At 37.4% G+C, this 21,163-nt stretch overlaps 1 long non-coding RNA gene across 1 annotated transcript in view; it reads right to left on the reverse strand.

Annotated features, from left to right (window-relative positions):
• The window catches only part of LOC136258272 (uncharacterized), a 46,061-nt gene extending 40,839 nt beyond the window's left edge, over positions 1 to 5,222 (reverse strand). Inside the window, exons 1-4 of the long non-coding RNA XR_010702715.1 lie at positions 5,019 to 5,222; positions 3,821 to 3,931; positions 364 to 1,052; positions 178 to 300 (exon numbers count right to left, since the gene is read on the reverse strand). This is a non-coding gene — a long non-coding RNA (uncharacterized lncRNA). The remainder of the gene's footprint in view (positions 1 to 177; positions 301 to 363; positions 1,053 to 3,820; positions 3,932 to 5,018) is intronic.
• Positions 5,223 to 21,163: the final 15,941 nt, after the last annotated feature.

A 21,163-nucleotide genomic window follows, 5' to 3' on the forward strand; every position in this document is an offset into this window, starting at 1 on the left:
AGACAAGCAACATCCAATTTTGGATGATTCTTGTACAAATTCAGAGAAAAAGTAATAATCATCCAAATTAGGTGATTATTGCTCTCTTGTTATAATCATCCATATTTGGATGAAAATGTGAGGTCAATAATCATCCATATTTGGAAACATAACATATAACAATTACTATCATATCACCTGTACAAGAGATGAAAGAAGTTAGCTCCCTTTTACCAGTGTGGGTGAAGGTATAGATTTGATGACAATTGTGTTGATGTTGTATCTGTTGTCTACCTTCTTCTCCAAACAGTAGCCAGACACCTGTGGGGTGAAATAGAGGAACATGTAACTGTGTATGACAATGAGAATAAATGGATCAATGACCTTGATTTTAATACCCTCAGCCTTCAGTGTCTCATGGGCCTTGACAGCCTCATGAAGTGTAACTCCACACCCTCTACTGTAACTTTATCACGTCACAAACCAATGCAAAATGTAAATGAACTTATAAAAATTGGTGGTTTTCAGGGGCGGATCTAGGAAGTGGCAAAGAGAGTGGCACAAACAGGCTAGTGGTTGGGGAGAGTAGGTTCTGTATATTTTAAGCAGCAATGATCACTCCTTAGTAGGTTGATTTTTGTCATTATGGTCTTTGCAAATGATTGTGTAGTCCTTAAAGCTGGTTGGAAGGTTATAAAGTCTTACACACCAGCAACATAAATGATGGTAATATACAGAGTTACATAAATTGATTTTGGTCTGACAAGGTGTATAGTATTTCTATCAAAAGAAGCAGCTATCAGAGGGAGGGGACCATTTGCCCCAAATTCCCCATCCTGGATTACCATTGGTTTTGTTGGTGGTTAACTAATTTAGTTAGTGGCTTTAAACAGGTCATTTATGGTCACTGAACATATACATTAGTAATATTATCTTTCCTTTGTCAATCTCAAACTTGTCATCACCAGTGTTGACCGGTATCAGTGAACATCAAGCCCCTGTGGCTAGCAGCTAGCTCTATGGCACTCTCACAGGAAACAGTGTCCGATGGATAGATAGCCTAGAGATGGTACCTGTCGAGATACACAAGGAATTTATTTAAGTCCTTTTACAGGTAATCAAATTTAACTATTTCACCAACATACGTAGGTGTGGTCAAATAACAAGATCAACATTACATTACATTACTATAGTAACTAATCTTAAGGTACCCAATGGACCTCTTTACTGAACACTAGTGTGTTAGTTCAATGACAAAAGTGTTGATAAATGAATTTCTACACAAAGCTCCATCCAATTACTCTAATAGAACAATCACTATTTGAGGCAGAGTACAATATAATGGTCGGCCCTCGGCCATTTTCCGACCAAGTGATGCTATTGACCGATCAATGTAGCCGTTGGTTGGCCATTTGTGCCGATCAAATTTTTTACAACTGTAATTCTTTATTATTAGTCTTTATAACATGTGATATTATTGTTATTATTATTGTCGTATCGTTAACTTTCCTTACCAAAGCTCTTTAATCACTACGTGAAGTCTCGATCCCGTCGAAGCATCGACTCGATGCACATGCGTAAGCTAGAGCACTGCACCTCGTATTTACCCAAATTATCAATTGTGGGTTACTGTCGATGTTGTGAAGAAGCTATCACTACACTGACTACACGAGTGGCGCCTTCCAAGAGAAGAAAAGAAAGTAATGTTTGTGAAGTGGAGGTACGATATTAAGAATAAGATGGCCATTTCGTGGTTATAATCTGTAGAGATGCAGCGGTGGCCGAGGCGGTGGCTGGAGAAAGTGGAATCATAGATATTAGTTCTCTCTAATATCTATGGTGGAATGAAAGTCACATGATAAAAGTGTTCTGCACACGGAAAGTTCGAGAGTACGTTTTGATCTATTGCTATTCACAAGAGAAACTTTAGCAATAGCTAGTTGATAATTCAATCTGTGCTGACTCAACACCACTTGTAACAAAGCATTTAGCCTAGCTAAGTCTACAAACTGGCTGTACAATACATTGATTATAGTTTTTTTTGTAAAATATGTATGCAGCAGCAACGATTTTGTACATGTATTACTAATAAACAATTAATTCTCTGTAAAATACATGTGCATGAAGTTCAGTGATAAGTAGCTGAAAGTGGTCTCAGATTCAATCTCAGAGTGATCCTTTTTTCAAAAATTTCCTAGGGGGCATGCCCCCAGATCCCCTAGAAGGCTTGTGCTTCACACTGTGGGGTGTGCTTCGCACACTAGCATAGTACATCTCTATCTTATGGCCATGCAATTTCAGAAATGGCCAATCAAATTTACTGTTGATTGGCCATTCTGTCCGAGCAAAAATTTTCCCTTATATTGTACACTGTGAGGTGGTCCCAACTTCAATAGATTCACAATTTACTTGTGTGGCCATATGAACATCATGTGGGACTAACAGAACAATTAAACATACTTAGCCTACACATAAAGTGCTTGACTGTGTTAAGTATGTGACAGTTGTTCTCCACTCCCTTAAGAGATTAAGGTATGCCAGTAATGTGTTGTGTAATCACAGGTCATTACTGCTCCACCACTATAGCTAAACGGATGTACTAGAAATGTGTGAGTAGTCAGTCACAACACTATCATATCAACAAGAGCTAGTCTATGCTTGTTGGTATAATATCCATCATTACTCTATTACTACAAAGTTGGCAATACATATTTACATTCTCACAAGTATAAGGAAAATTAGGAATTTAATTAATAACCCCCTCATCGCCAAATTTGTAGAGGCTCCAATCTATCGTTTCTAAACTGCTGTAACTTACACACCATACCGTATACTCCTATAAAATTATATATCAAATTACTCGCTATAGAACAAGGAATTAGATTATGAAGTTGTTGTTTACACAAGAGCAACCACAAATCCATTAATTAACTTTAAAGTACGAAAATCGATATAAGTGAAACCAAACGTGAAATTTCACTACTTTACTGGCTAGCACTGTTTATACAATAAACATCACTAACCTGTTTACAGTTGGAGCGATTATCTCTAAGTCTGGTTTTCCAGCATTTGAGCAAGTGCACATGCGCATACAAGCACAAGGTCACTGTTTTGAGGCATATAAAAGTAGCAATACGCCACTCCAGCCTATATAATTCCTCTCCTTACTGTTTCTCTTTATTAGTAGTGCCATTATCACGTCAAAGATTCGTCTACAATGCTTGTTATCGACGTTCCAAAAGTTGCGATTGCATCATCTAACTGCGCAATAGTGCGCGAGGGACCGGTTATCCCTATTCCTGTTCACTTGAGGTTGTGCCCACTACAGGATAAGCGCAGGGGCTACTAAAACGCTCGACTGAAGTTACAGAGTGTTTAAAATGTGATACTACAGGTGTTTATAATTGAAACCGCCATATGACGGTTGTGGTGGTGAGGGGTTAAGTTTGATTAGGGATTATAGAAATATAAAATTGTGAAACAAGGGAGGTTGCCTGCACCAGAAGATATACTATAGTGGACATTTAATCACTATGTCTATCTAAACCCATGAGTCCACAAACAAATCTTCAGGTATAGGTGACCTCCCTTGTTCCACTAATTTTCTAAGCTACCTCAAATACTTGATTTCTCCTAATAGTGTAAGTTTCCAATTATTGGCACTATTTCGTCTAGCAGTTGTAATTCTGTACTGGAGTGACGTATGAACCTCCTATTCAATAAAGCAGTCTACAATCTCTTAGCACACCAAATTTTAATTATCTCGCATGAGTGATTGGCATGATGTGAGTAAAACTGCGAAGCATATCGTGCGAAAGTATCATAACAAGTAGTTCCTTACCAAATCATCAACATCATGATCAGTGTAAAATATGAGGAGGTGTGGTGGTGGTGGTTGTTATGAGACATGTTGACACACCCAGCAGTACTGGTAACAGTTGTTACAAGACACCTTTCAGCAGATCAGAGGAACAAGACATCACATGATCATACACAGAGGAATAACACACATCACATGATCACAATGAATCAACACACATCCCATGATCACAATAGATCAACACACATCAACTGATTACAATGGATCAACACACATCACATGATCACAATGAATCAACACACATCACATGATCAACACACATCACATGATCAACACACATCACATGATCAACACACATCACACTAGTTCCTAGTGTACATGTTATAACATCAACTGGTGTAGTCTACTAACTGATTGTACTACTTGTACAGTTGGTATTCTTATAACCCTTAAACCCAAAAACTGGATTTAAACTTAATAAATACGCATGCCTTGCACAAAGCGCTGCAACTTTCGAAGCTTCCATCAGGCCTATGGCTACTCAATTTGCATCACTCTACTTGTCATGTAACAAGGATTTAAATGATAATAGGGTTTTTACCCTAACACTGGACTAAATGGTGAGGCCAAACTAGATGTGAAAATAACTTTTCGGTAAGGAAACACATAAACCTTTTACATACCTTTATAAAATGGTCGATAACTCAATGGTGGTTGCTCCTATCACCTTGCAACAACTTACATTCAATTTGCCGTTAAATTGTCTATCAGGCTATAATATGACTCACATGAGTAAACCCACAATCAAAATTAAACAAGTGACAAGAATTTTGAAACACGGAGACGTGACTAGTCGCTGTTCATCGCTTCATATCAAGTAAGCCACTGTAGTTACAGTGTTCATTTAACCTTCTCAAAGTCGTCCAGTGAACAGACTTTTAATTGATGTACATTTGTAGGCTGTAAGAATTAAGTTACCCCACCTAGTGTTGCCATGTGTGTATTGTGTAAACATGCATTCACCAAAAGTTCTCTGCGGGTTTAAGGGTTGAAAGCAAGTATTCAAAATTGTGAAAACTGCTTGCATTCATTATACAAATGTTTAAACCATTTACAACACTTGTACAAATATACAAGACGTAGGATAAATTTACATTCTCACACAAAAACAAGTCATGGCTAATAGAGAGAAATACACATCACTTCACATGTTACTTACCACCTAATGTGTTCCATATGATGTTGTGTATATTATCAAGTTACTACTCCTCAGGATACTAATACATTGTATACATGTCTAGATTAATAGTAAACAACATATACAATAATAATACTTTTAAAATTATACACTATCTGCTCTACAAGAACAATTATTATATAAACATGTTACTAGGCAACAGAGAGTATGTGGGAAGCACTATATCCCATAACAAAAGAAGTCCCTTCTTGAAACTACTTTACCAGAAGCCATGGAATGTTAATTGGATAATAAATTAGCTAGTGCATAATCACTGGAGTACTATGGCAGATGGATTGCCTTCTTGAAAAATGATATTATTTGGCCTATTTTTTGTCACAAGTCTATGAAACTAGTTTCATTAATGCAGTTATGGTCTGGGGATAACTGACAAGGTCAATCAGAGCCTTGATCATTACTTGTATGGGTGCACTCAGTGGTAATAATTTGTAGCTTGGTAACAAACACTCCTTTATCACCCTGTTAAAGCTTTCTGAGGCATTGAAAATACTGTTTTACATCACTAACGGAAACCATTGAACACATAACAGCAGTGTAGTCATAATGCTTGCTGCACTGTGATCATTTTGATATGAAAACTAGTCATCGAGTACCTGTAGTTCATCTTGCACTTTGACTTTTGATAAAATTCAACCTTTATTACTACTGACACTCATATTAGCATTGCCATAGACCACACAGTATAGCAGTTTAAACCAAAATCAATTATAACAGAAAGTTACAAACCCTGGCAAAGAATCCAGCAACAGAATGGGAGTATATCATTATTTGACCAATACTGCACTGTCATTAAGGATTGATAATGGCTTGTAGGACTGGATACTGATACAATGGGATCTTTTCAGCAAGTGTTTCTGTGACTAACAGGCTTATACCACAACATGTACTACACTCTTGAAGCCATGCATATCTTCACCTATGAACATGCTATTTTCACACTGTTTGTACCAACTGGTAGTTTTATAGATGGTAAACCCTGTGTCTAAGTTTCATCGAACTATAAGTTTGTGAGACACTTTGAAAAACTCACAAATTTGTATGGGGACCAATGTGTGGTTTAGAAAATACGTATGTATTCTAGACATCCTCATGCCTTTAAATAAAGTGTAGTGTCAATAAATAGGTACTATTCACAGTCACATGACAACACAACAGTATACGCTAACTGACGTTGCAGAGGAGGGTGGACATGCACATGTGAGCGCATACATTTGTATTAAAAGTACAACCAAGCCTTCAGCGAAGTTTAAATAAGCACCATTCAAAAGTGTGCTTCACGTTTAGTATATTTAGCCTGTTTGCCCACTCTTTCCCGCTATTCTCAGCACGCAAATCGCTCTTGAATTTATAGAGGATCACGTGTGCAGTAAGTTTGTTGATGGAATTGATGCGTTGCATTCTAGAGACACCTTATAAGCTTGTATTCGAGCCTAACAGTCGTTGAAGAAGGTATTATGATATACAATAAGCCTCCTATGCTCTCTCCCATGGAATTAAAGAAAGGAAAGCAGACACAATAATAATGCTGTTAGCATATCCTCATGGAGAATCAAGCAGGAAACACCTTCGTACTCATTTTCTTCTGCTTGTCACAAGAAGCACAAGATAAATTAGTGTGGATGTTGCTAAACAGGTTTTATCACTTGTATTAGAAACATTCAATTAATGGTAATAATTTTTAGTAGCGCTTATATCATGTCCACCCTCCTCTGCTGACGTTGGTACATTCTGGACAACATAAATATGATACAGGCTTCACAAATAATACTAAATGTGAGATGATACAGGTGTAGCTGGTGTGTGGGTAGAACTACACAACACAAAACAACAACACTAATAAGATATACAGTAGGTAACCATGCATCAAACATGGAAGGTACACAAAATCACTTAACTAAGACACATCACAGTCCTATAGGACAGTTTTTTCACACTACAGTTGACTGTGCATCAAAGCTGGTTCCAAACTATTTCACACCTGAACTGGATTGATTACAATGTGCATTCCATCTGGCTTCATGTCAATCCACCTCAAACAGGCTTAATGCACATTAGCTCCATTAGCAAGAGAGCACCATACATTCTCTAAACCTATCTCATGCAAAGCATGGCTATTGCACCAACAATAAAGGGATGGCATACCTAGTGTTATATACTCAGGTTGTGGGGGAAAAAAAGGAATAGCGTACCCTTTGAAATCGTTGTGCTCAGTACAGGTTTGTAAGAGCTAACCAGTTTCTTGGCACCCAATGTTTTAACCTTCTCTGCTGTGAATACTTTTCTAAAGAAGGTAGTACTAAGACATTTACATTTTTGCTACGTAATCAATTAAGTAATTAACATGCTATGAAAGTGAATTGAATTCAGTTGTTGTACATGTAGTGTGAAGCTGACTACTGTGCATTTGATCCACTCTCAGTCTGACTACAGCTGGCTCCACATTCAAGGCCTAGTTTAGTAGATCATGTAAACACTTCCACACCTCAGATCAAAGGAATTCCAGAGGATACATTTGTCATGTATACCTCTTCACAGGATACAACTAAAATTAATGTACATTGAGATGTATCCTGGGAAATGGGTTGCACTGTAAAAGAGCGAGACACTTTCATCAAAGTAAACGTAGCATCAATGTGGATGAGGTATGATGGTACCACCCTGTTTGTTTTATAAAGGCTCAGACAGAAATTGATTATGGGAATAAATTAATTTAGAAATGGGAAACAAGGGAGGTCACCAACACCTGCAGATATACTAGTCCACTATAGTATATCTGCAGGTGTAGGTGATCTCCCTTGTTTCCCTACATTTTTCAATGAACCCCAATCAAACTTAAAATTCTTAACTTTTCCTTATAGTTGTAAAACTACAGTATACATACCTATATCAAATTACTCATTACAAAACAAGCAGGGTCTTCCCTAAACAGCAGTAGAGCGGTACAGCACTACTCTATTTTCCTCAAAATTCTTTTGATGTACCTAACCCTAAAAGGAATGTGTATAATTAATAAATTGACTTTGATGTTGGTAACAAATTGACAGTTTTACTGCTCTACTTTATTTTGCTTGCCTGACAAGGAATTCAATTATTGAGTTGTTGTTTACACAACGGCAACCACAAAGCCATTATATAACTATAAAGTGCAAAAATCAGTCTGCATGAAGCCACACATGAAATTTTACAACTAGCATGTATATATCAGTCTAGCACTGTTTATGCACAATAAACATTGCTAACCAGTCGACAGTCGTTTGCAAGTCGAGACTTGGTCAGGGTTTGCATTGCCAGTACTTCCCCAGTAGGTAGTGAATAGTACAGTAGTATTCAGTGATACGGATCCCCACCTTCCCCCGTATCTGTGGTAATTAGTCGGGGATTACATTGATAGGTGCATTATGATCAAGCAAATAAATGCCTGTAATTTATTTGCTGTATTGTTGCTGTACAAATTGAGTTTATTTCTGTTCCAACTGTCCAGCGCTATAACTCCAAGACTATTCATCATAGTCTCGTCAACACAAACCATATTTTTTCTTTTGTCATTTGGTCTTTTCCCCAACCAAATGACAAAAGAAAAAATACGGTCTGTGTTGACAAGACTATATTCATCACTAAAAGTTGAAACTTTGGCTGTCCACCCCTCTGTTACTATATATAGTGCAAGTCACCACCATTTCATCATGCAATTATAATTCCTTGGTGTATAAACTTCTGGTTTGAACCATTTAACTGAGCAGTCTTTCGTCTCTCAGCGCACCAAATTTTAAATATCTTATGTGAGTGAACATCTTGTTATAAGGAAAATCACAATGCTTATTGTGCTCCAATTATTGGCATGAGGTACCCATTATCGGCAACTGTACTTCCATGACTGACCAATTATCGGCACAATGTGCAATTTTGTGTGTAACTCTTTGTGAAAATTTTATGGGAAAAGCAGTCCTTGGATAACTCTGTCTCACAGAACTGTTATGAAAAAGCCATTCAAGAGATATTCAGGTTAGACGTAAAAGCATACTGCATGGTTTCCAATATAAAATTTTTACGCAATTCCATGCTTAACCACCATAGCTTGTATAGCGCTTTAACAACAATAATCATCTAATGAAAATGATTCTAAGAAATGTTTTAGAGGATATAACAGCCCATTGTGGCATATACCCTGTAGCCTCTACAGTTTACAAGTGCCATTAATTGGTACCTGCTGATAATTGGCAATTTATGATAATAGAAGCAATAAAATGGAATTCGAGGAATGTGAAAAAAGCCCGGTTTTGCTCAGTGGGATAAATGAAGGCACAAACGTAAGCTTTTAGATGCAGTTAGGTATGGCTGTGACCAGGCAAACAATGGCAAACCTGCCAATTATATTATGAACGATTACATTTTCGACTATAAAACTAGACTTCTCAAACTACAGTAGAGCTTCTCCCATTAATGTACACCTTTGAGCTTTCGGACATCATGTTTTTCACCAAATCTATCAAATATCTAACCAATAATTTCAATATTCACCATTTCATTTCTTTTTCTACCAGTGCTAGATCAGGAGGCTTCAAATTACATCACAATCCCTCTACCACTAACAAGCAACGACACCTTTACTTTGTAAGGATCTGTCATTTATGGAATGTGCTTCCATTAATTGACATTAATCTGTCTGTTGACACTATCAGGAACAGAGTTAAGTCTCATTTCTGAGATCATTTCACTCATAACTTTGACCCCCTAAATTCTCACACACTGCACTACCCCTGTCTCTGCAGTCGGTGTGTTACTGATCATTTCTCTACACACTGTTATAGACAATTTATCATGTGATCTTTTTTTATCACTTTATAATTACTACTTTTGGCTGTAGGCATAAGCCTACAGACCTTTAGTACACCATTTGCTTTGTCATACCTGTATCTGTGTGTGTACCTGAGCTCATGCTTGTGAGTGTGTGTGTACTATAAATATAAAGCATTAATAAATAAATAAAATGGAAATGGACCATCTAGAGAATGTATTTTGGAGTGGTCTTATCAGCTATAAACGAACACACGCGTACCTTACAATACTCATGACAGTAATTGACATTTGATTTAATGCTGTGCCTAGAGCCACGGCAACCACATGAATAAAAAAAACTTAGACAAAAAACCTAAACAATGGAAAAGAAATTTCTTTTGACTAAAGTGAGGTTCAAACCCACAACTTCCCATACTCTAGCCCAGCGTTCTAACCACTGTATCACAGCACTGCCAGCTACCCAACACCCTTAGTTTGTACCTTATATTATATGTCATTCACGAAGAAGCCTATATGTAAATAATAGACTGTTGCTATTGTTCTGACAGTCACGTGAATAAAAATACAGCTTAGACAAAGAAAGGTCCTCAAACTAAAAAAAAAGAGAGAAACACAAAATACCTTGAGCGGGAATTGAACCCGGGACCTCCAGTGCTTGAATCCAGAGTCCTATCCATTGTGCTACGTGGCTCCCAGCTATCCAAATCCCTTAGTTTCTACCTTATATGTCTCTGAGTGGAGTAACTTCTATATAATATATACTGAAGGTGAAGCAGAAACCAAAGCTGAACCCGACCCTACCGTAATATATACTAGAACTACTTTTCGCATCCCATAAAGTTGAATGCTCAGGGCAACCTACTAGATGCATCCCCTAAAGTTGAATGCTCGGGACAACCTACTAAATGCGTTCCCTAAAGTTGAATACTCGGGGCAACCTAGACGCATGCTCTAAAGTTGAATACTCGGGGCATAGCATACTACTAGTGTGTTTGATAGTGAGAAATCTAGTGGACTGCCGAAACAATAGCCCTGACAAAATGTTTCCGGCTGCCGGAACAATAGCAACTTTGTAAATAATACCAGTAAAGAAGAAAACAAACCCGAATCCTGACCCTAACTCTAAAGTACAAGATGCGTCTCCTAAAGTCGAATGCTCGGGGCATATTATTAGACGCGTACCCTAAAGTTGAATGCTCCGGGCATATTACTAGGTGCGTACCCTAAAGTCGAATACTTGGGGCATGGCTGGACGCATGCCAACCCTAGCTCGCCTTAAACTCAACAAAAATTTACCTTCATACAACTAGAGTGTGAGTTCTGAGTGATTGTGCCGTGACTTTAGCAGCAAATGCTCAGTCACGGTTGCAGTGACTCTAGGCCGGCACTGCGTTGATTTGAACCATCATTAATAAATAATGAGATAGCTAAAACACGTATATACTAAAAATATTTATTATTGTACAAATTCTTACCTTGCTTTTAGTTCCATTGTCCTGCTGGGTTCGAGACTTTCGACATTTCAATAGTGTTGGGCGATATATCGATATTATATCGTATCGTTTGATTTTTTGCTGATATCAAAAAGTATCGATATATTTTTCAGAATTCGATATTTCGATACGATACATCACGTGATCTGAATTTAATTTTAAAATGTATTTTAGCTTATTTAATTGTTAATTGTAGCTTTCCATTACCTTCAGCAATTTTCAAATCACTATTACTCTTGTGTATGTGGGCGGGGAATCTCCATTGTGTATAGCTATAGCTACCTACTATCAAATTATGTAAGAAAACTGGCAATTTACATGAACAAATAATATTACAATATCGTATCGAAAAGTATCAATATCGGTCAATTTTAGTCAATATCGTATCGATATCGTATCGTTCTGAAAATCCTGATATCGCCCATCACTACATTTCAACAGCTGTTTGGAATTGCTTTGGGGTGCTCCAAAAAGAATAATCTGGAGCATGCGCACAAGTACAGTCGAAAGTATTTATATAGTAAGCGGAACGATATTGTTCGTCTACAACATAAGTTGATAACTATATTTAGGACGAGAAGAAACAACTCCAAACAAAAGTTTAACAAACGTTGTATGTGTTATAGGGTGCTCATTTGCGCTGAGTGACTGATCCGTGGTGAGATCCATTGTCGCGATTCTGTAGCTACTGTCATATAGCTAGTGTACTTCTAGCCACACCCAGGTAACCCGCCATTCCTACCATAATGGCTGATCTGGCTACTGAGGATTCGTCCCATGATTTGGAAGAGAAGATGGTAGAGAAAAGATTGCCAACTGAGGTAAAAGTTGTGTAAAATTGTAAATCATTGTGGTTAGTCAGGCTCAGGGCCGTTGAGAGGATTAGGGGGCCCAGGGCAAATTTAAAATGTGGGGCCCCTATAACCCATAATTTTCAATAAGGAAAAGCAGGAACAAGCTTAGCTAACTAGCTACTAGACTACAGTGGAACCTCAGTTAGCTACCCGGCCTTGGGACCAGGGTATCTCTTGTACAAATAATGCATTAACAAATCAAATTTTGAACTACTCTAATGGAGCAGTCATTTCCGTAGTTTGGTTAACCGAGAATCCAGATAAGTGATGTCTGGATAGCTGAGGTTCCACTGTACAAATATATAAGCACATTAAATGTTATAGCATCATGCCAAGCTAGTGGGGCCGGGGTATGCCCCCCTCCCCAAAGAAATTTTTGAAGGTTAGACTTCCTGAGATACTGTTTCATGTATCATGTATATATAATTATGTTTATTTGACTGTTGTACTAGGGTGACTACTCTATTAGGGTATCTTGAGCTCGAATTTTATAGCAAGGCTAAGCAATCTTTCCGCCAAATACACAATTTTTTTATCCTATTCCAGACTGATGATGTGATACATCTTATTTTTTAAAAACAATATACAACATAAGTAGTTACAGGGGTCTAGACTCAGGGGTACCATGCACTGATACCCACAGGGTGGATAGTACAGGAACACTGGTGTTATTAAATTACAATACAAAAATAATAATTATAGCATGCAGAAGAATTCAAACCAATGGATCCCAGTCTGGTAGGCTCTAGAATTAAGAATCCTGTATGAGCAGGAGACAGCAATGCCAGCAGCCTGGATCTTATAGTCTTCTTCATCACTTCATAACCATTGGCCACTTGAGAAATTGCTGTAAACTATTAGAGTACAATTTCTGTAACAGTTACTATAACTGAATAATTGCCTGACTGCTGCAATAGGGTGACTGTTCTATTAGAGTATCTCTATCTTATGTAAAAGTCACAGTGTCTATACAATTGCCTTATAAGATATAAATTATTATGAATTATAGTTTGCTGCCACTGCATTTTATTGAGCTTACTGGCTATCTCTTATTGAGACTTTTTCTGTATCTTTGAATCTACAGTGAGGATTTGCACTGTTGTACGTTCGTTTCATTGTATGTATACATGTAAGGATATTGTAGCTATGGGGCAGCTACTACTGTATGAGGTCCCTTTACAAAGTGGAGCCCAGGACATTATGCCCCAGTTGCTTACCCCTCCTCTGTTGGCGGCCCTGGTCAGATTGTTTTGTCATAATGTCATTGTATCATATCAAGGCATTCAAGCTGAAAAAGAAATATTTGTTCTGTGTGACTACCATACAAATAACACTGTAAATTCACAAACCAACCTGTAGAGTGGTTTCACAATGCTTTTGTTTCTTTGAATCACTAATGTATATAGTGAGGGTTAATGGGTGTCAAGATGTCGGAATGCCACTGTGGTGCTCCCTTCCAAATATCTATCATTTATTTGCCATAGAACAAGAAATGATTTTGAACTAAGGTTTAATTCCCTCTGACTCCCTTCTACTATAGCTCATTTAAATTGCCATTCACTGCTCTTTCCAAATCTAGTTGGAGTGTGAAGTATCTTTACCATTATATAATTTGTTACATGGCCCAGAAATTCCCAATACAAGATGTATGTATTGAGAAATCATTAAACACACAAAAAAATTGGAATTTTCAACTAGAACAGGGCATCAATAAAATGTACTGAAACAAGCTGGATTAGTGCACGATAATAACATAATAGGGAGTGTTATATCCCTACTGTGCTCAAGATACGTACCATAATGGAAACGCACCGTAGGAATATACTGTAGCACTACTTATTGTTTCACTGCGATTTAATATCATGCACTATTCCAGCTTGTTTCAGTACTTTTTATCAATGTGCTATGGTCCCTATTCTAGTTGAAAATTCCAAAATTTTTGTACATTTGCTAACTTTTTTGTGCATAATTATTATGACTGGTGAATCTACGCATACTGCATCAAAAGAAAGACATGGTGCCACACGCCCCAACTATATCAACTATTGTCTGAATAGTGAAGTATCTACTATGCTTCGTTGTCAGCTATGTTCAACCCATTACACAACATTATAAATCAAGAACTGTTCGAAAAGCACCTCTGCAATCCACGCATACCACATCAAAAGAAAGAAATGGTGCGGTGTGCCCCACCTATATCAATTATTGTTTGAAATGTGAAGTATCCATTACACTTTGTTGCAGGCTACGTATGTTCAACCCATTATACCGGTACAGTAGTATGAATCAGGAATTGTTCGAAAAGCACCTCTTTAATCAAAGTAGCCACCGTGAAAAATACGAACAATTTCTGCTATGAAGGGAAGCCATCACGTGCAACCACAAAATTAACACTTTTTGCTGTCAGCAAAAATGATTGGGACACAAAGGAGGACACTGGTGAGTCCAGGAAGAATGCATTGCACATACTGTGATATGCCAAAAGGCAAAACAATCTTGAACAGTGAGAAAATCAAGCCTGTAGCCTTTGGTTTAGTCCATTAGATGTACCAAAATTTCCAGCTTCTTCTAGCATCATTGGACTCACAGAGAGTTTCTGTATACATGTCACACCCAGAAAGTTGTTAGTCAGACTTGAAGTAGGTGGTTCACAATAATTAGTCTCATTTTTTATTACCTTTTCCAATGCAAATGTATTGGACATGCCCGTAACAGCTGTCATTTTTGCCACAGAACAAATGTATAGCAAATTTCTGAATGTCAATATGTGGGAAAAAAGGGTCTGATCTGGTTCAAATACTTGTTCTAGCCTGGACACTGTGCAGACAACTCCGAACATGACATCATTGTTTATGCTACGGATGGATCATGTTACCACCAAGGATGATCAAAACAAGTACTGGTGTAGTAGATTATAATGGTCGGCCATCTTACATTTGCCAACTAATTAGCTAGAAGACCACTAAATTACCTACTAAACTGGTCAAACACTTTCCACTAAAAAAATATTATATTCTAATAGAACAGTCAGCTGCTCTATAATAAAGCAGTTGAAGTGCTTCTAGAGTGGTGTAATTTAAAGGTCTTATAAGTGAAAAAATTCCATTGGGGAATCGAAGCTATGCCCTTCAGCAAAGCATATGTTCTGCACCTTTCTACTACAAGCTCACACCCTGTGGAATTTAGAAGTACCTTCAACAGCCTTTGTAATTGTCCTGCAGTATTATTATAGAAATAACAGTGACTGTATTTTAGAAAATCAACCCTAATATCACATTTACAACTAAAATATTTATAGTCAAAATGAAATATTCCAAACTTCCAATCAGGTATATAATGATTAGAATCATTAGTCAGTAGCTTGAATTACAGCAAATTCTGTGAAATATTTTAACAGGTATACAAGTGTTTTAATCATGACACAGCAAAGTATAAGTTTCTGTGTATTTCACATGTGACGTCTAGATCTGTTCAAAATTTTAGTGCAGATCTAGCTACTACTCACAACTTTAATGACACAAGTAGTGATTTTGGTAGATAGCTAGCTGTGATTATAATTTGTAATAATTTTATGTGTAGCTAATATAAGTACTGTAGTTGTAATTACTTGTGTAATATGACTATGGCACAGTTCACAGCACAGTTCATTTACACTTTCCAACATGTATTATAATAAAATCTATCAAATATACACTGACCACAAAACATTGCATTGACTTGGCTTACAAACTCATTCATAATAATTAGTATCATAATTAATTATAGATTCATTCGTGGCCTAACAATGATGCAGTGCATGATAGCTGGTATCAAAATACTCATCATTTGCAATCTCAGAGCGTCTGGTATCTAAATCCTGGGGTACAGACCCCATAGCTTGGCATGCTCATGCATGCTGATGTGTGTAGTGCATTGATTTTTATACAGGGTCAGGTAATATCAGGTCAACTTTGCCTTTGATCAGATATAATGTCAGATCAATTAAAGCTCGTTATAATTTGCAGTAAGTGTAGTTGAGACTCCTATCCAATGACAAAGAGAAAAAGTGGTCTGGTAATGTGAGACTAGTGTATACTAACTTGGTAGCATAATTTACAAGTGGCGGTTCCTGCCAGCTTGTGCTATTATTAAATAGCTAACTGCAAATCGGCCAAACTATACATGATTAGCTTAAAACATAGATGTCTATAAGTAAAGAAATGAAAAGTAGTTAAAACTAATAGAAAATTTACTGGTGAACACTGGCAGTTCTTGCAACAGTGCACACAATACAAACACACAGACTGACAGACAGTATAACTGGCATGTCCATGCTTGCCCTACTTATTATTTTCTTTACTAGATTTTTGTTTTCATTAAGTGCAAGTGTTATAGTTAGAACACCATAAGCTATAACAGATTAAATTTCTTGCTTAAAGATCTTGAACCCAGTGAAACTACATAGTTGGAAAAGGCAGATAATTATGCACTAACACGGACATGGACATTTTTGTAATACACTTTTACATTTATACAACAGTTCAGTATTCTTCATACCAAATGTTGCTCCATACAGTTGTCTATACTTCCAGACACAGACATCATCTTTGAGTGCTTATTTACTGTATTTATAAGTACATGTGTGGAGAATACACTAGCATGTCACAGAATATCATACACAATTATGATAATAATAATTATACGGTAACACATGCTCTAAGAAGCTAATGCATACTCACAGAGATTTAACTGGCATGCCCCAACTTAGTTTTTGCAGGTCAGGCCCTTAGTAGGTATAAGCACCTGTATCTTGTACTGAAATCTGTGAGCTCCTGGATCTGGCTAGCTAGGGTGGATCGCTACAATTACATAACTGCATTAAATTTCTGGAACATGTGTACAACAGTATGTACATGGTCTATGATATATACTTGTAGTGTGCCAGCCAATCCCACACATGCACTTACATGTATAAATAGATAAGTGCTACGAGAAGACAATGTGTGGGCCTGGAAGTGAAAACTGCTGTACAGAGCAACATTGATACAAACGTAGGTTGCTCTGGGATGTTGGACAGACACAGACATTTTAAAATACACCTTTTCATAGTTAGTTTTGATACCTAACATTGTACATTTTTCCTGTTGTCTGCATTTGAATGTAGTTCAAGTTATAACTATAGTAGGACTTTTAGCTTGCAGTAGAAGACATAATAATGACAAACATTAGAAGCTCCATTCAAATGCCAATAGTAACCAGATCTGCAAAATGGGTCTTATATTTTTTCAATTGCACAAGTACACAAAAAAATTGGAATTCTAATAGAGTAGGGATCATAGCACATCAATAAAAAGTACTGGAACAAGCTGGAGTAGTGAACAATATATAATCACAGTAAAACAATATAAGAAGTGATATATCCCTACTGTGCATTTATTTATGGTGGTATCTTGAGTACAATAGGGATATAACACTTCTTATTGTTTCACTGATCATATATCGTGCATTACTCCAGCTTGTTCCAATACTTTTTATGGATGTGCTATGGTCCCTACTCTAGTTGAAAATTCCAAATTTTTTGTGTACTTGTTTGTTACCTATTTTTTGTAAAATAAAATTATGACTGGCGAACCCATGCATAGCTACCGCATCAGCACAGGCAGTCAGTCAGTAGAAAATTCCATTCAATAATTTTTTTTAAAATTCCGTAGCAACTTGTTGAAAGCATTTCAAGTCGATCTGAAAGCTTGTTTGGGCTTAGTTTTACTTAACAAATACTGCCTCATCGTCATCAGGGAGAATTGAGGATGGTTTTTAGGTGATGTATTTTCGTGGGCCACGCCTTCACCTTTGTGGTCCCTTCAGTACTATTGTACTGTATGATGTACTGGGAAACCCATAACTTGACTTATGAATGTGGTACCAACTGTTAGCATTCTAGTTCATACCCTTTTGTTCTCCTATTATACTTTAAGTATTCTGCTCTATTCCTTTTTTCTGTTGTGTTACAGTCTGTAAGCATATGTGGAGTCGCACACATTTATCACCAAGGTATATTGGTGTATATGAAGCCATGTATGCTGCTGTTTGTAGAGCCAAATGCACTATTTTAACATATAGTCCCTGCACATGTTTCTTTTAAGCCATACTCATCAACCGCTGGAGTATTGTTGTTAGGCCATGGGGCATACTGCAGTACTGACATTGTCTCATGTGAGAGGTGAAGGTTGTCCTGACCTTCTGCCATACATTTTTCTAACCAAGTAAGGTATGTACCTACCCTTCCACTTACCTACTTGATCAATCCCTAGGTATTATGTACTTGCCCGGCACAGTTATGCCCCTGTAGTCTACAGCCTCCCATTTTTATTTCTCATAAGCACAGTTCAGACACATATGACTATTCTAATGTTCAATGTACGTAGCCTGTACTAATTAACTGATCTAGCTCTTTCCAGCTCCTTGCATAATGTATATGGGAGTCTCCTGGGTAATGTAACAATTGGAGTGTGGTTATGTCAGTCAACTTGACTTTGTACTCCTGACCACATTTTTTCATTTGTCTTCTAAATTCCTCATCTGATATTGCAAAGCTACAATGGTACCCTGTTAGAACGGCTCTGTCTTCTATTATTGCAGTGCTTACCAGTAACTAATTGTTCTCTAATTCATCCCTTCTCTGGTTGGCATAATCACTACTCATTATACATAGATACTAATGATCACTTTCCCCACAATTGGTCCTGTTGATCTAATTATAATACAGGTTCTAAGGTACCCACAGCAGTATGTTTCTAAATCATCACTGGCTGTCCACTCCAGTTAGTGACAGACAAAGAGAATGACTGCTTTCCTATCCATAGCTCATCTTTATATATAGTCACATTGGAGTCAGTCATTGGCTTCTCACTTAGGGTCAGTAAAGTTCTGACCACATCATCCATCTCTGCACAAGGGTCACTCTCCTCAATTGCTGGAGAAGATCTTGTCTGGAATGAGCCAATGTGAAGACTCTTGGTCAACACTATCTGGAAGACTTTTACTACTATATCTTCATCCCAATTGACTTATATACACAGTGCAAGGACTTTTTCAAGTTCTAGTTTGATTTGCTGTACATACATAATGATATATCTTATCCAAAACAACCAAGCTGGTAGCCTCCAAAGAGCCATGGTGAATAAGATGTGAATTTAAATCCAAGTTGGTGGCCAAGAAATAGCTGTGACAGTAGATAAATGGCAAAATTTAATATAATTCAGGTGAATTTGTACTGCCTCTTCCAAATTTCCCCAGGGCTTGGCAAAAATTCAGCTGAATTGTCATTATTAAAAAAAATTGCCATTTACGTACCATCACAGCCATTTCTTGGCTGCCAACTTGGATTTCACATCTTTTTTCATCAAGGCTTTTTGGAGGGCCACATCCTTTTTTACAGTTTGGGTGGATTATATACCACTTCTTTTTGTATTTGCATTCTCCAAAGCAGGCCATGTAGGCCACCTCTGGGGCTTATTTTAAGCTGTCTTTTTTCTTTACTACAGGAAAGAGAAATGTGATGTATAGCAGTTGAGGATTTAAACATACTTTTTTATAATTGTACAAACTTTTATGTAAAGGAACAGGCTAGCAGTACATGTATTGTAACTATCCAACTTGTTACAATTTAGACAGTTAATCCTTGTAACAAATTACCATGTAACTACAGTAGTTATATTACTATGGTTACTTTAATCTACTACCGGGTGAGTTGTGTGTAACTGAATGCTCTGTTAGGTAACTTTTTAAAGCTGAATTCTCTACCGGTGACTAGCTTATAGCTGAACTTCTACAGGGCAATTTGTTTGTATCTAAACTATTCACAGGGTGATTGGTTTGTAGCTGAAATCTCTGTGCAGTGATTAGTTTGTAGCTGAACTCTCTACAGGGTGGCTTGTTTGTAGCTGAACTCCATACTGTGTGACTTGTTTGTAGATGACTCTCTAAAGTGTGATTTTTTTTGTAGCTATTCTTCTACAGCGTGACCTGTTTGTAACTGAACTCCACAGGTGACATGTTTTTGGATGGTTTGCTTGTAGCTGAACTCTCTACTCAGTGATTAGGAACTAAAATTTAAAAGTTCACATCCTCAGTAACTGGATGGACCAATGGACTGCCCTTTAGATATAATTGTTCCCTCTCAAGTGGGTGTGTACTGATTTTCTGATGAAAGCAGCCAATCGTTAGATAAGGAGGACTGAAATTGGAATATGATCAAGAGTTGTACAAAAGTGTTGTTACCTCAAGGTTCCTGTATAGATAAGGACACCTGACCTCTGAATGGTGATGCTGAGATAGTCTCACAGTGGATTGGGTAGTGTATTGGCTAGTGTTTGGGTGATGAAGGAATACTGTACTCCCTCATCAACCAAAATGTTGCCTTCTGTTATAGTAGTCACCAATGAAACTACAGCAATTGCCATCTTCTATAAGCATACACAAATGTAAAATGCTGAAAGAGGAGCAGGTGTCATAGTGGTGAATGCAGCATTGTCAGTTGTAGGTGGCTATATGCACTTGTTCAGGTTGTAGTGGTATGGTTTCTGCAAGGAAGGCATGGCATAGACTGGTGTGGTGTTTCGGTGTTATATCGTGCACTCTCTACGTTCATGATAACCTCAAGGTGCATTGCATTGTTTTGTGGGTATTGAAGCAAAGTTGTCTTGCTTCATGTTTGCTAGCCACTTCTTTGGATCTGTTGTACATATCAACCTTGTAGTCTCCCATACAGAAAACACAAAGATTTCTTACTCTGTTCAATGGCGGATCCGGAATGGGGCATTTGGGGCAAATGCCCCCCCCTTCACCTTGTGGAAGAGCCAGCCATACTTCTGAGTCTGATTAAAATATTAAACTTTATGTCAGGCCAAGATCAGTTTATTAAACTCATGAAAATATGCACATTTTACTAACTTTTATTACAAATTCACCTGAAACCAAAGTC

Source organism: Dysidea avara, chromosome 6 (genome assembly GCF_963678975.1).
Source record: "Dysidea avara chromosome 6, odDysAvar1.4, whole genome shotgun sequence".
Classification (NCBI taxonomy): Eukaryota; Metazoa; Porifera; class Demospongiae; order Dictyoceratida; family Dysideidae; genus Dysidea; species Dysidea avara.